Source organism: Amyelois transitella, chromosome 24, assembly GCF_032362555.1.
Source record: "Amyelois transitella isolate CPQ chromosome 24, ilAmyTran1.1, whole genome shotgun sequence".
Classification (NCBI taxonomy): Eukaryota; Metazoa; Arthropoda; class Insecta; order Lepidoptera; family Pyralidae; genus Amyelois; species Amyelois transitella.
Genome location: NC_083527.1, coordinates 1,540,502 through 1,557,976, shown reverse-complemented (window position 1 = coordinate 1,557,976; position 17,475 = coordinate 1,540,502). Strand labels below are relative to the sequence as shown.

Sequence of the window (17,475 nt, the reverse complement as noted above, 5' to 3'; positions counted from 1 at the left end):
TCTTTTAGTGCATTCCCGGCCCTACTTCGTTTTTTGTCGCGTCAAAAACTATCTCTGTTTCACTTTTTATTATGAAGTGAAACGGGACAGCGATAGTTTTTATCGCGCGGTGAAAACGGCGTCGCGCGTTTTATGCTACAGGGGATAGACCACATAATAATTTTTTTAAATCTCTAATCCCCGCGATTTGAACTATGCGTTGATTTGTCAATCAATCTGTTACCTCTTCACGCGTTAGGATCTACTGAACCTATCTTCTTGAAATATTGCAAAGTTAGTTTAATTTTCTGAAGAAACTTACCTTATAAAGCCTAACTTTAAATTTCTAGACCGCCGGTGTCCTCTTTTAGGTAAATTTAAAAAATCTAGACTAAGTGAAAAATATTACTAAAACTCAAATTCAAGGATTCCCAAACTGTGCCAATCGCAATACGACGCTAAGTGAGAGTTCACCCTTAATTCGCTGTCAGGGACAAGTCGGGACATAATTGATTGGAGTAAATTAATAGACTCGGAACACTGGCTCTCAAACTTGGCGCGACCCACTCTCGAAAGATTGATATTCTCAGTGTTTTTTACCGTGATATATAATTATTTAGAATCGATCAAACTTTTTTAATAGACATAATTGATTGGAGTAAATTAATATATCGATTTCTGTTCTTTAAACATAGCACGACCCACTTTTGACAGATACATATGTACATGGATATAATCACGTATTTATCTCTTGTGGGGTAGGCAGAGCCAACAGTCTTAAAAGCATTAAAAGCCACGTTCAGCTATATGGCTAAATATAAAAAATTGAGAATTTGATGAAAATAAGCTGTCGTGAGTGCCATGTGGTTCACGGCATTTAAGAAAAGGTACACTCCACATCTTATCCATGGATGGCGTAACAGGCGATTAAGGGATAGCTACTCGTACTAAACTTGAGACTCGTACTAAACTTGAATTCCACCATTAAGCCATACAGCTGCGTATAGCCTTTCAATCTTTTCGAGACTGGCGACTCTGCCTACCCCGCGAGGGATATAAACGTGAATATTATATATGTATGTATATTTTTCAATAAAACTTTTTGAGAACCACTGATCTAGATTTAATGTTACACAATAGGTTAGTTGTGCTAACTTACGCGACGTCTGTATGTACATTGTTATTTTAGGGTAGGGTTAACCATGGATTTTGTTGCAAATAAAATCGAAAATTAAATTATAAATGCTAAAGTCAGTTTGTTTGTTTGTTTCCTCTTCACGGGTTAACCTTATATCATTCGACCACCGACACTCCGTAGTCGTCTTAAAAAGCGACTAAGGAATATTGATTTATATAGTGCTAATGACTTCGATGCTGGTTTGGGATCGAAATAAAAGGTTTCTTGATTGTAAAAGTCAATCAAGGGATCGAAAATTAGGTATCAAGGGATCGAACCCGGGACCTTATGGTTCGGAGCCGAGAATGCCACAACTGCGCTAAATAGTTTTCAAGTTATATTAAGTCGTGTGGTTTCCGGCACCAACAAAAAAAAAGAATAGGGCCACTCATTCTCTTTTCCATAGACGTCGTAACAGGAGATTAAGGTATAGGCATATAAACTTGGGATTCTTCTTTTAGGCGATGGGCTAGCAACCTGTCATCATTTGAATTTCGATTATATCATCAAGCCAAAAAGCTGAAAATTGCCTATTAGTGTCTTCAATACTGATGGCTCTGTCTACCCCGTAAGGGATATAAACGTGACTATATGTATGTGTGTAGGTATATAAGGTCGATTTATGTAAGTACTATAAATATCAACCTAACCAATTAAATCTTCATTTAATAAATAGCCGTCTAAATAAAGGTTGCCTTAACGTCATATTACGTGACGTCAAAGTGGATTCCCATTTAGTCAGTATCACACATCACGTTTTTATCTTTTTCGGGGTAGACAGAGCTAATAGTCTCAAAAATACTAAAATGCCACATTCAGTTGTATGGTTTAATTATGGAATTGAGATACAAATAGTGACCGGTCGTTAGCCTAAGGCCTAAAAGAAGAATCACAATTTCGTTAGCCGTTCCCTTTGTCGACTTTAACAATCTCCACGAGAAGAGAAAAAATATCCATTATTATATTTTTTACACCTGAATATATGAAAAAAATACAGTAAACAGTAAAATTAAAAAGTTTTTATTTAATTAAAACCAAAGTGCATAAAATAAAACAAAAATAAATTAACCTAACTATATTATTGATTGATAAATTGGAATATAGACGTACTGATCTGAAATTTGGCGTGCAAGATCCATGATTAGACACGCTAAGGGGTTTTTTCCGAAAATTCTTGCCGAAATTCAGGTAGATACTCTTGACCTGACCCTTTGCCAGGACGTCCTTAATTTGATCAAGATACGAAAGGATAGGAAAAAAAACCAGGAGTTTCCGTTTTACGCGGACAGAGCCGCGGTAGATTCTAGTCGTGTAAATACTTAATCCATAATAATACATAACCTTAATACCCAAGATTAAGTTAATCCACTCTTTGTTACTTTGTCCACGTTTTTACTCCGGTAGCTGCCCATTTTCAAAAAGATCAATCAAAATTTAATCCAGAAGATCTGTTTTAAAAGCGCTTTTAAATTTTATGAAAAGTGAGAGCGGTCGGTGGTCGAATTGGTAAGGTTTATAATGCGTGATGTGCAGACAGGCACAGGTTCTAATCCCATGCCAAGTAACAATGGCTGTTTTCGCAGTTATGTACATTAGTTTTAATACTAACCGATAACGGTGAGTGAAAACATCGTGAGGAAACCTACTCATTCAGAAAATGGTATGTGTAACCATTATCGATCCAATACGGGTTAGGTTCCCCTGCAAAGGTTGTGGAAGACAGACGGGAGTCGCTTCGTGTAAAAACCTGACTCACCCAATCCAGGATCCATGGTCAAAGGCATAGACAAGGGCTCTTATACAGAGTGGTGAGGATGCAACCGGGACTAAAGCCAGGAGGAAGAAAAAGTCAGGTTTTTACTCAGGTTACTCGGTGACTGACCTCCGGAACCTTTGTAAGGGAAACTAACACATATTAGTTATACAAGGAGAGTGTGGAGGGAAAGGTCGGAGTGGGAAGACCTAGACGAACGTATCTTGATCAAATTAAGGACGTTCTGGTAAAGGGTCAGGTCAAAAGTACCCGAAACCGCCGAGCTTGCATGAAGAGAGTTATGAATGTGGATGAAGGGAAGGAAGTATGCAGAGATCGAGGCAAGTGGAAAGAGGTAGTCTCTGCCTACCCCTCCGGGAAAGAGGCGTGATTTTATGTATGTATGTATGTATTAGTTAAACATCCAATTGCCTGAATGTTCAGTTTTCCTCAAATATAAACGATATTTTCTCTCTTCATGATATAAGCACTAGTTGGTATCATTGGTTGGTACATGGCTGGAACTAGAATTGAACTAGCGCACTGCACTTTTAAATCTGTATATCTTAACCTTTGGACCACGTTAACAGTGTCCAGTAGGAAGCTAATGCATACATACATATGATCACGTCTTTATCCCTTACGGGGTAGACAGAGCCAACAGTCTTGAAAATACTGATAGACCACGTTCAGCTGTTTGGCTTAATGATAGAATTGAGATTCAAATAGTGACGGGTTGCTAGCCCATCGCCTAAAAGAAGAATCCCAAGTTTATAAGCCTATCCCTTAGTCGCCTTTTACGACATCCATGGGAACGAGATGGAGTGGTCCTATTCTTTTTGTATTGGTGCCGGGAACCACACGGCACAGGAAGCTAATGACCCCCAAAATATCCAGTAAACAACACATACATTAAACATTTTTCTAAATACCGCCAAGACGTAAATGATTTTCGATGAGGAATTTAATATGAGCTGATGGATACCGACATACCTTGCGCGTATTACAGATGAGGGTCCTTAGAAATCATTTTATTTTTATCGGCCCCTAATGCTCAGTGGTAACTTCGTCTTTGAGTCTAGGTTCGTTTCTCGGTCATGTCATAATGATTAACACTTTCCGTTCTGACCTTGGACATCTACATATATATGTATATGGCATCACGTCTTTAGTCCCAACGGGGTACACAGAGCCAACAGTCTTGAAAAGAGTGTCAGCCACGTTCAGCTGTATGGTTTAATGATGGAATTGAGTATTGGACGTCTACAAATGTGATTTTAAAATACTTCTCACAGTTATTAATTATATGAGAAATGACTATGTATAAAGATAGTATGAGGGAATGGAATGGCAAGCAAAAAGCTATGGTCTCTGCCTACCCATTCGAAAGGGGCGTGTTTTATGTATGTATTCATTATCCTACTTCCTACTTATATAAATGCGAAAGTTTGTGAGAATGTCAGGATGTCAGTATGGATGTTTGTTACTCTTTCACGCAAAAACTACTGAACCGATTACGATGAAATTTGGTATGTGGGTAGCTGAAGACCCAGAATAACATATAGGCTACTTTTTATCCCGGATTTCCCGCGGGATAGATTGTTATGTAACGATAAGGGTTCTACGCGGACGCAGTCGCGGGCGGCCTCTATTAGTTTAAATAAAAGTTATTTATTTTGAAAGTAGTTCGCTTGTCTGTGACACCGGAGATCCCGGGTTCGAATCCCGGCCAGGGCATGATGAGAAAAGAACTATTTCTGATTGGCCTGGATCTTGGATGTTTATCTATATAAATATTTATTATAAAAAACATATAGTACCGTTGAGTTAGTATCTCGTAACATAAGTCTCGAACTTACTTCGAGGCTAACTCAATCTGTGTAATTTGTCCTGTATATACTTAAAAAAAAAATAGGAATGTTACTAGCGAAACGCCCTGGAAAAAGTACTGTATCGAAATCCGCTGTGTAGTTATAAAGATCTAAGAATACATACATAGGGACAGACGCGGGAAGCGATCATGCTTTATACCTATTTCAAAGCGCCGGGAACCACGCGTCACTGATACTAAAAATTAATAAATTAATTCGACTTTTTTTAACTTAATTTCAAAAAAGTTATAAGCAGGTTATCACTAACAAAACAGACACCCGAGTCACCTGAACTCTTTAATGAGACTCGCTTTTTAATTGGAGCGTAATTTATGCGCAAAAGTATACTTTCGAGACTGAAAGTTTGGTACAAGTTAAACTGAATCATGGAATTAATGGTATCTTTAAGAAACTCGTTGTGCGTTGAATATGTACTTAATTAAAAGTATGCTGCTGTTGCTGAGAAGAAAATTTGTAAAGTGAAGAGCGGAATTTGTTAGGCGGCCCCTGGGTACCACCGTGCCATGTGGTTCCCGGCACCAATACAAAAAAGAATAGGACCACTCCGTCTCATTCCCATGGATGTCGTAAAAAGCGCCTAAGGGATGGGCTTACAAACTAGAGATTCTTTTTAAGACGATGGGTTAGCAACCTGTCATTATTTGAATCTCAATTCTATCATTAAGCCAAACAGCTGAATTGGCCATTCAGTCTTTTCAAGACTGTTGGCTCTGTCTACCCCGCAAGGGATATGGACGTGACCTGTATGTATGTATGTATGTTCGTTTTACGAGGGCAAAGTTGTGAGCTTACTATGATGCTGATATAATTTATATTAAGCTCCCAACCCGTAAATGTCTTATTCAGAGAGCTTTTGCTACAAAAAGCCTGAGTTTTGACATAGGCTAATGCAGGGTTGCTATCGGTCTCGACCCACACAAAACAAGATTTTGTATTAAATATTATAAATCATTCTGTAGTTTGTATACCTAACCCTTGACGATTTTATTGTTATAATCCGGCAAGGATAATGTGTTTTTCTTTGATTTCTATCTCTCTAATAATAAGACTAAATACATTAAATAGTACATTAGTTTAAGTGCCAACCGATGCTCTTACAGCGAGGAAACCATTTACTAAACGGACAAATTGTTTTGTAACATAATTCTCTGAATGTAATTACCTGAATGTTTCATGTTTTTTTTGTTGGATAACCTTACGGGGGCAACATAGTCAGTGTGTGACAAAACCATCTTTCTTATTTAAAAGAATTAAAAAAAAACCATGATTTAATACAAATCAGGTTAGATGGAAGTCGCTTCTTGTAAAAACTTGACTTACCCAATGTGGGTGCAGGAACCAGGGTGTGTCTTTCGACCATTAGTCAGAATGTGATCAAATTAAGGACGTCCTGGTAAAAGGTCAGGTCAAGAGTACCCGAAACCGCCGAGCTTGCATGAAGACAGTTATGAATGTGGATGAAGCGAAGGAAGTATGCAGAGATCGTGGCAAATGGAAAAATGTAGTCTTTGTCTACCCCTCCCGGAAAAAGGCGTGATTTTATGTATGAATGTATGTGAACGGGAGAAAGAGACATATGAATGTATGCATCTGTGTGTATGGTATTACCAAGATAATAAAAGCCAGGCGTTAAAGTTAGTATGTTTTGTGTGTATAAAAAAATTATTACAATCATAAAAATATGTCGCGTAGAAACACTATTAGAGACCACTCACGCAAACAGCGGGGTGTTATATTTTTACGATACGAACAAATGTAGTTTGATACCGTGGATACAACATATAAAGGCTAAGATTTTTGGGGTTTCATTTATAGGGCTTAGCTATGCGAGGCGTAACATGCATGATCCTATGCTTAGCAGTGGACATCTTACAGCTGATACATACATATGTACATATACATTTGACGGCCTCTGTGGCGCAGCGGCAGCTACGCTTGTCTGTGAGACCGGAGGTCCCGGGTTCGAATCCTGGCCAGGGCATGATGAGAAAAGAACTTTTTCTGATTGGCCTGGGTCTTGGATGTTTATTTATATAAGTATTTATTATAAAATATAGTATCGTTGAGTTAGTATCTCGTAACACAAGTTTCGAACTTACTTCGAGGCTAACTCAATCAGTGTAATTTGTCCCGTATATATTTATATTTATTTATATAATCACGTCTATATTCCTTGCGGGGTAGACAGATCCAGCAGTCTGTAAAAGACTGATTGCCGCGCTCAGCTGTTTGGCTTGATGATAGAATTGAGTTGTCACTATTTGAATCTCAATTCTATCATTAAGCCAAATAGCTAAACTTGGCCTATTAGTCTTTTTAAGACTGTTGGCTCTGTCTACCCCACAAGGGATATAGACGTGACCATATGTATGTATGTATAAGCGAAATAAGTATGCAGGTATCGTGGCTATTACATTAAGTCTCTGTCTGCGCTGTCCAAGAAAGAGACGTAGGCGTACGGATTTCATGTATTTATGTACTTGTTTTTAAGGTACTCAAACGTTTAATTCCCAACTCGGTTTAGTAAGAGGCTTAAGATTGACATGAAAAAAACACGCTTATTTGCAGGAACATGATGAATGATTGAAAAGATTGATGGGGAGAAGCAATTAATAACTCAAGGGCGGTCATGAAAACTTATTTTTCCTCAATTACTCTTATTTTAGACACTTTAATCGTATCGGATTGATTCCGAACGGAATAATATATATATATATATATACATACATACATATGGTCACGTCTATATCCCTTGCGGGGTAGACAGAGTCAACCGTCTTGAAAAGACTGAATGGCCACGTTCAGCTATTTGGCTTAATGATAGAATTGAGATTCAAATAGTGACAGGTTGCCAGCCCATCGTCAAAAAAAGAATCCCAAGATTGTAAGCCTATCCCTTAGTCGCCTTTTACGACATCCATGGGAAAGAGATGGAGTGGTCCTATTATTTTTTGTATTGGTGCCGGGAACCACACGGCAAAAATATTAACGTTAATTAATATTATCCCTCATCAAAGCTCCATACTATTTCGCGTAATCAAAGTAAATTGTGCGCATAATACGAATTCCTTGACAAAATGTTCAATTTTGTACGGCAAGATTGAGTGCTATCATTGACATAGATTAAAATAGATATGTACTTACATAAAATTATAGACTTCAGCGTAGTGGTGTATGTTCTTCCACATTGCAGGGATCAGGTTCGATTTTCAATCAGATCATTTGAAAATGACTTATTATAACCTATCTTATTGTTCAATTAGTACCCCATAACATACATACATACGAGATACATAAGAGATAAAATGGAGACGCCATTTAGGTTCACAACGTTCAGTGAATTCTACTCTTTAAAATGCGAAAGTTTTTAAGAATGTGCGGTAGCGTGTGAGTTTGTTACTTTTTCTCTTTAAATCTAAAACTACTGAACTGACTTTGCAATGGACTGAATGAATAAGTTTAAAATTATAGTGATTTAATACGGAGGAAGTCGCGGGAAAGTTCACAATCTTCTTCGTCCTGGCGTTAGTTCTGATTGTATTTAGAGAGGTGCCTGGGGTGCACAATTTGACCACGATTATGGTTTACATTATGTAAGTAAGTTGTTTTTACATAAGGGTCTCCCGTCTGATCTCCACAACTTTTGTAAAGGAACCTAATTCGTATTGAAAAATTGCCGATGAATGCCGATACCTTTAGTCCGGAAAACGCTTGCAGTATCTATCGTTAACTATATCTATGAGCGTTCCAGGTCTCGGATTAAATTTTTTTTGAGAATAAATTAGACATCAGCAGGAATTTGAAAATAATTTATGGAAATAATTTCGAATATTTAATTTGTGGAAAATTCGATTAAGAGTATCAAAACAAAATGCAAACAGGAAAACAAAGCTGTAGATTAATGACATTTCTTTTTGCTATTGGAAATTAAATTTCGGGGAAAGAAATATTATAAGTTGATGGACATTTGTTATCTGTATATTATTTTTTATTTTTTTTTTATTTATTTATTTATGTACACAAAATTATATACAGGAGCATTTATTACAATAATTCTAGTACAAAGGTGCTACTTATTTCAAAAGAAATCTCTTCCAGTAGACCCATGAGAGGAAAGATGAATTTTATATTAATTTAGCGAATCTAGTGCCACCTATAAAATATACAGCATTTTCACAAATTCCACGAAAGTTTATATCGGGATGAAAAGTAGATACTTTATGACCTTCTCTAGACTCTTGTTTATTTGTTTGTTATATCTTTATTGCACAGAAATTTACAAGAAATAATAAATAGTTATAAGATAGGAGTACATACATACTTACATACGAACAAACATATATACATACATAATTGGCTTAATGGTAGAGATTCAAATAGGTTGCTAGCCCATCGCCCAAAATGAGAATCCCAAGTTTATAAGCCTATCCCTTAGTCGCCTTTTACGATATCCATGGGAAAGACATTTTCTTTGAAAATTGATTTCTGTCTCTATCGATGATAACCAAAAGAAATGTACGTGCAAATCGACTAGAGCCGGCGAATAACAAAAGCAGACTTAAGATAAAATCATTATCAGCCGAAAGCTAAACAATATTTTTATTAATATTTCGCTGCCACTTATCTATAATAGGAAAATTAAGCTTATCTGTTTGCTTATTGTACATATTCACAGTTCAATAGTCACTATATCAAATTTACTGGGCATTGCCCTGAATTAATCAATAAAAAATATGTGCCGTGTGGTTCCCGGCACTAATAAAAAAAAGAATAGGACTTTTGTCTTTTCAATCTTTTTCATGGACGTCGTAAAATATGACTAAGGGATAGGCTTATAAACTTGGGATTCTTCTTTTAAGCTATGGGTTAGCAACTTAACTATTTGAATCTCAATTCAATCAATCCAAAAAAGTTGAACGTGATCAGTTGCTTCAAGACTGTTGGCTCAGTCTACCCCGTGAGGGATATAGACGTGACTATATGTGTGTATATGTATGTGTAAAAAATGTATAAATTTCTCTTTGTTATACACAAAGAAAGAGAAATTTATACATTTGACTATATATTTATATATAGTCAGAGAAAGTCCCCGCATATTGGAAAAAGAGAATAAACACTTTTTCGCAATTTTCTTCCTCCTGGCTTTAGTCCCGGTTGCATCCACACCACTCTAGAGAGGAGTCCGGAGTATGCCTTTGACCTTGGAGCGTGGATTAAGTTAGTCAGGTTTTTACACGAAACGACTCCAATCTGACCTCCCTCCGCAACCTTTACAGGTGAACCTAACCCGTATTGGATCCATGGTTACCTACACATCTAGTTGCCTGAATGTGCAGGTTTCCTCACCGAGTATCGGTTAGTGTTAAAACTAACGTACACAACTTTGAAAGTAGTCATTGGTTGGCCGAGATAGGATTTGAACCTGTGCCTTTGTGTATCACGCAATTAACCGGGCACCATGCCGACCTCCGACCACCGATACTCAAGAAAAGAAGGGTATTATATGTATATACATACATACATATGGTCACGTCTATATCCCTTGCGGGGTAGACAGAGCCAACAGTCTTGAAAAGACTGAATGGCCACGTTCAGCTAATTGGCATAATGATAGAATTGAGATTCAAATAGTGACAGGTTGCTAGCCCATCGCCTAAAAAAGAGTCCCAAGTTTGTAAGCCTGTCCCTTAGTCATCTTTTACGACATCCATGGGAAAGCATAGGACCACTCCATCGGTCCTGTTCTTTTTTATATTGGCACCAATACAATATTTATCTCCATTATTATATCTATCTCCTAAACGAACAACAATGTCATCATTAGTCAATACACGCTATAAGCTAAGCCATCAGAATCGATTGTGCAAACTTTGCAGACAAAACTTGGTCACAGCAATATTGGATTATTGTCGGCCCAAACATCCTTCTCAGTTGATAAATGATGGTTATAAACGAATAGCTACGATGAATTTCGGCCCGTGTGGTTCCCGACACTTAAGAGTGGATTATGTTGAATATACATACATACATATAATCACGTCTACATCCCTTGCGGGGTAGACGGAGCCAACGGCCTTATAAAGACTGATAGGCCACGTTCAGCTGTTTGGCTTAACGATATAATTGAGATTCAAATAGTGACAGGTTGCTAGCCCATCGCCTAAAAGAAGAATCGTAAGTTTTTAAGCCTATCCCTTAGTCGGCTTTTACGACGTCCATAGGAAAGGGATGGAGTGGTCCTATTCTTTTTTCTATTAGTGCCGGGAACCACACGGCAAATTAATTATATACAGACAAATTACACAGGTTGAGTTGGACGATACAATGTTTTACAATAATTTTGCATAAATACTTACATCACACTTGCTTTGTGCCAAACGGTATGGCCCATACCTAATGTTGATTTCAGTTTAATACGACAACTTATCATCTTTGAGAAGTCTAGAAGTTTCTAGTCACGAGTTGGATCGACGTGTCAATGACAAAATAATTTTCCATCTTGTCGAATTAGGACAAAAACAAAACCTGGTTTAATTTAGTATACTAGGCTAACTTTACTAAGTTAGCTAAGACTAAGTTATAGACTTATCAAAATTGCGATCTTTTTTTTTTACATATGTATGTATGTGTGTAATCGCAAAATTTCTAAGAAATGGTAAAGATTTCTTTAAATCAATGATCAGATTATAATCTGATCTAATAATAATTATTAGAGTGAAAATCTACTCTGAAACCGCTCCCAAAGCAATCGTTTGCCCCGATAAATAAAATAAAAAAAATAACGAGGTCAAATTCCCAAAAAGAAAAAAAAACCACTTGCCTTTGTAACACACTTCTCAAACGTTGAATTTAAATTAACATCATTACGAGTAATTGCGTAAGAAAATCCTTGAAATCGATTCATTTTATTCGCAAAGTATTTTTTCTCACAAGCAATTATTCCCGCTAGCGAGATGAGAAAGTAAATATTTTGTTACAAAACAAGCGTTCCCGCCGCAATTAGTTTAAGGGCTCTGGGGTGGTAGACAGACGGACAGTTGAAATAATAGGATCATAGCAAAATAGCAAGTCTACATCACACTGTCAACATGACGTTAAAGTTATGCGTAGCGAGTGCGTGTTGAACTTTTGGTAAAGTGGCGGCACTTTTGTCTTTCCGAATCACAGGTCCCAGGTTTGATTCTTTATCGGGTCTTGGGTTTTGAGATGTGTAATGTATCTTTTTTTTTTAATTTGTTTGTGCAAATGGTATTTTTGTCACAAGTGTTTCTTGAGTGTCTCTTGCCTTTTGGTTTGTTGAGCGCGGGCCACAATGCGTTGTTAAAGGCAGATTTATTCTTTAGTAATATTATAAAGCTGAAGAATTTGTTGTTTGTTTGAACGCGCTAATTTCAAAAACTACTGGTTTGAATTGAAATATTGTTTTTGCGGCGAATAGACCATTTATCGAGAAAGACTTTAGGCTGTATAGGTAACATCACGCTGCATCTATAAGGAGCAAAGAAATAATTGAAAATAAATATGTGGAAAAAAAACGAGGAAAATTATTCACCTTTGAGGGTTGCAATGATGCCCAAAATAACTATTCCATTCGAACGAGGTCGCGGACACAGCTAGTATTATATTAGATGTGCCCGCGATTTTGAAGGTCCCAGGTAATATTTTACACATTATCTGCAGAACCAATAATATCTTCTTAAACTTTTTTCTACCTAATTAAGGGTCTGAAGAAGGACACGTTTAATCCCGGTTAAAACTAAAGTTCCCTTCGGATTTGCGAAAAACTTGTTATCTTTTGAAGGTGGCGCTAAATTCGCGCTTGTAGGCGGCGCTAAATTTGCGCAGGCGAAGTTGCTGGTAAGATAGTCATTTATAATCTGTTGCAGACAATTACAATCGCTAATGGCTAGAACAAAGGTTACATTAGATTAATCTGACACAATGGAGTTTCGGGTTATGGCAAGTTCACAGATATAGTTAAAGAGACTAAATTCATACACGTATATCGTCTTTATCCCTTACGGAGTAGACAGGGCCAATAGTCTCGATAAATTCATAGGCCACGTTCAGCTGTTTGGCTAAATGATAGAATTGACATTCAAATAGTGACAGGTTGCCAGCCCATCGCCTTCAAGAAGAATCCCAAGTTTATAAGCATACATTCCTTAGTCGCCTTTTACCACATCCATTGTAAATATATGGAGTAGTCATATTCTTTTCCTATAGGTGCCGGGAATCACACGACACAAATATGTACATCAAACCTATTATCAATTATCAAGTTTTATTCAAAGCTATTCAACAGATCATGCCTAAAAGGGTATACCGTAAGTATACTCGCAAACTTTCCAATTTATTACTAAAACTAACTGTTGCACGCGACATCGTTCGCTGTAAAAGTTCACTGAAAAACTGACCCCCTGTAATGTCCCTCAGAGGGGGGAGAAATTTTGGTACACCAGTTTTTAATTAGGATCAAACCTAACATTTCTTAGACTAGCGACACGCCCTGGCTTCGCACGGATGCACAGCCGATACTAAATATATCTCTATTAGAACTAACTAAAGGACCGCCCGCGAAGCGGCTAAGTCTTGCTCACTTCGCAACGGGACGTGCAGCAGAAATCGTAATATTTTAATTTCACCACAACTTCAAAACCAAACGTCCAATTTTAATCATTCAAAGACCAAATATTATCTACATAAACTGTTCTTATTGATGAAATTATTTATTTTGATAAGGATTAATAGCATGAGTAAAAAAAGCGTTTAAATGTAGACCAAAAAAAAATCAAGATTTTTAAATAAAAATGTGGTTGTTGTGCCTCACTCGACATAGATAGGTATAGTGTGTCGCGGACTTTTTTGTAGATATTTATAAGATCTACAATTAATTGAAACATTTTATGGTTCTATCTTTTGTAGTTTAGGCAGCGTACGCAAAATAAGTAACTTTTTGGTTGATTTTTTTCAGTTTGTGTCCGAAAAATTCAAATATATTACAGAACCCTATTTTTTTCCAAAATAAAATATAGTCTATGTTACTCATGGATAATGTAACTTTCGAATGGTGAAAGAATTTTTAAAATCGGTCCAGTAGTTTTTGAGCCTATTCATTACAACCAAACAAACAAAGTTTTCCTCTTTATAATATTAGTGTAGATAAGCGTTTATAAATCGAATAAATAGTTTTCGCGTGATTATATACCTACACAAAGATGGACAGTGATTCAAAATATGACATTTACTTTCCTGATATTATAAAGCTGAAGAGTTTGTTTGTTTTTTTAAACGCGCTAATCTCAGGAACTACAGGTTCGAATTGAAAAATTATTTTTGTGTTGAATAGACCATTTATCGAGGGAGGCTTTAGGCTGTATAACGCCGACGCTTTTCTTTATTTACCACGTCAGTTACTATTTTATTTAGGTAGGTATAGGTATTTAAATTATATGTATGGAATCCATAATTCTAGGAAATGAGTAATTACTAAATAATTTTGACGGTTCAATACAGAGCGTAAACTAAATGAGTTAAACTATTTACTTTGACTTGAAATTGAAGTTAAGAGCTCACACGTAACCCTCTCATCAAAACTAGTTTGAAAGGGGTTCAAATTATGCCAGTACGGTTATTAAATGTGTAAATTAACGAAGAAGGGGTAGGCTTAGACGCGCCGGGATCAAATCCCGAACATTCTAGTGAGAGGTCAAAATTCTTCGTAATTGACGAGCCTGAATGATATAAAAAAAATACATATTATCACGTCTTAATCACTTGCGGGGTGGACAGAGCTAACAGTCTTGAAAATTATTTGGCTTTAATTTAGAATTGAGATTCAAATAGTGACAGGTTGCTAGCCCATCGCGTAAAAGAAGAATCCCAAGTTTATAAGCCTATCCCTTAGTCGCCTTTTACGACATCCATGAGAAAGAGATGATTTTTAAAGGTGAAATACCTAGTCGATGTTCCTGATAAAGCGATCCAAGATGGTCGCCGTCACAAAATGTCGGATTTCATTTGTTTCACTATACTCTCTCAATAGCAAATATAAAAAAAAATATTCTATTATTTGTTTATTGATTTTTTCTTATTGGTGCCGTGTGGTTCCCGGCACCAATAGCAAAAAGAATAGGGCCACTCTAACTTTACTATGGATGTCGTAAAAGGCGACTAAGGGATATGATGATAAGCTTGGGATTCTTCTTTTAGGCGATGGGCCAGCAGGTTGCTGGCCCATTAGTAGTAACTATTAGGTAGTAGGCAGTAATTTGACGTCAACCAAGTTGTTAAACCATACGACAATTATTAAGCGATATAATAATATCCTATAATAATGAATAAAAAATTTTGAATTTTTGAATTTTTTGAATTAACTATTTGAGTCTCAATTCTATCATTAAGCCAGTCTTCGAGGCAGTTGACTCTGTCTTTCCCACAAAGGATAGAGACGTGATTATATGTATATATGTTTTTTACCTTAACCAACATACCTGACTAAAAAGGTTTGTTTAACTATGCATTGAGCAAATTAAGGCTCGAATTATTCATGATACTTTATTCAGTAATTTTATAATTTAAATGCATATAGCATTAAAACGAGTGCTCTGAGTTTTTTCTTTATCCAAAAAATACATACTACAGCTGAATGTTCCGTGTGGTTTTGGCAATTTCGAATAGAACTTCTCCATATATTTCCAATGGATGTCGTAAAATTCGACTAAGGGATAGGCTTATAAATTTGGGATACTTCTTGTAGGCGATGGGCTAGCAAGTTGTCACTATTAGAATCTCAATTCTGTCATGAAGTCACACAATGAACGCGGTCTTTCAGTCTTTTCGAGACTTTCTACCTAAAGCAAAGGATATAAACTTTTCTAAAAGAGATATAAAATTTGAAAAAGTGAATCTTAAAAATTCAGTTGATTTTCATAAATTATTAAAGCGTTTAGAATAATTTTAAAATGTTCAAAAATGTTTGATTAAACTTGTTCTTTGAGATCTAGACCATTCACTTTCTTTACGTAGATATTTCCTACAAGAATCTCTAATTCTTAATTTTAATTTAAAACTACTTCAAAGATTTTCGACTGAAATATTTCACAAGTTTTGAAGAATTTTCGATGCTGTAAGAAACTTTCTTTAATCTAACGCAACTTTGCATAAGTTAATAGTAAAACCTTCTCGAAAGTAGTAAGCGAACTGTTTCTATGAAGAAAAAGAGTACAATTTAATTAAAAAAAATTACGATTAAAATCCTATGCGCATATTTAAAATAAAAAAATGGCCACATAAAAACAAAAAAAGAACACTCATAAACTCACCTCAAATTCCGTAAACACGACACAACACTGGCACAAATCAATAAACAAATAAACTTATCCTCAATTCGAATATTTCAATTTATTTTCAAATCACAAACGTTCGTTCCGATACGCGCGCGCTGTTTTCGTGTGAGATGAGCGGTGATCAAGTTAGTACTGACGCCAATATCTCAATGGGAATTTAGAATGGACAGTAGGCGGAAAAACGGAACGTAGTTTTGCACAACGGTAAATGGTTTTATATCAAAGAAATAAATTATCAATTAATAAGATTGATTCTTGTATTTAATTCGTACGTAAGTTAGTATTAAGTATGTTGCGTTATGTTTTTCGCCATACATGGGTAATTAATTCAGATTTAAAAATATTAAAAAGCTAATAGAAATTGCAGATTTTACGTATACTATTGGATTCAAAGTGAAGGGTTTTTCAAAAACAGCATCATAAATGATACATACATGATGTCAATAAAATAGGTTGTACGCTCGCAAATTGTAACGCCGAAACTTATTGTAAAAAAAAATAATAATACATCCCCACTTCTCATTATCCCGGATAAGTTAGGTTTTAACAAGAAGCTACTCTCGTATAACCCCAGTCCCAATGACAGGCGAACCTAACCCTTGTTGGACCATGTTCACACATCTAGTTACCTTAATGTGCAGATTTTCACGTCGGTTCCCCTCACTTACAATTAGCACTCAAACTAATGTATGTTAGGTACCCAGAAAAGTCTTTGGTAAGCCGAAAATATATCTGCGTCGCTCAAAGCGGTCCGCGTCCATTTTAATCAGTTACTACAACACTTTAGTCACAAACTCTTCTAGGGATGGGACACAATACATATCTAGGTAAGAGTATACTAATGTTATAAAGGTGAAGAGTTTGTTTGTTTGTTTGTTTGTTTGAACGCGCTAATCTCAAGAACTTCTGGTTCGAATTGAAAAATTCTTTTTGTGTCGAATAGACCAATTATCGAGGAAGGCTATAGGCTATATAACATTACGCTGCAACTATAAGGAGCAAAGAAATAATGGAAAATGTAAAAAAACAACGGGGAAAATTATTCATCCTTAAGGGCTTCAATGATGCCCATAATAAATATTCCACGCGGACAAAGTCGCGGGTACAGCTAGTAACAAATAAAACGCCAAAACAATCTGACAGTCCCATTTTTCTTTATATATCGGAAACTACTTGACTTCATGTCGAGTTTTTCTTAAGATAAAAATCCCGATATACTGACAAATCGCTAGGTCATCCCCTTTTTATAAAAGAACCTTTAATCTTAGGTCTTTGACATAGGCACTTTATGATTCTACGTATTGAAAAACCAACAGTCATTTGATA

General features: G+C 36.2%; 1 protein-coding gene across 1 annotated transcript in view; it reads right to left on the bottom strand.

Annotated features, from left to right (window-relative positions):
* LOC106135895 (orexin/Hypocretin receptor type 1) overlaps positions 1-16,270 on the bottom strand; it is a 73,843-nt gene extending 57,573 nt beyond the window's left edge. The window contains exon 1 of the mRNA XM_060951291.1: positions 16,126-16,270. The gene's annotated coding sequence lies outside the window, so the exon portion shown is untranslated. The remainder of the gene's footprint in view (positions 1-16,125) is intronic.
* Positions 16,271-17,475: the final 1,205 nt, after the last annotated feature.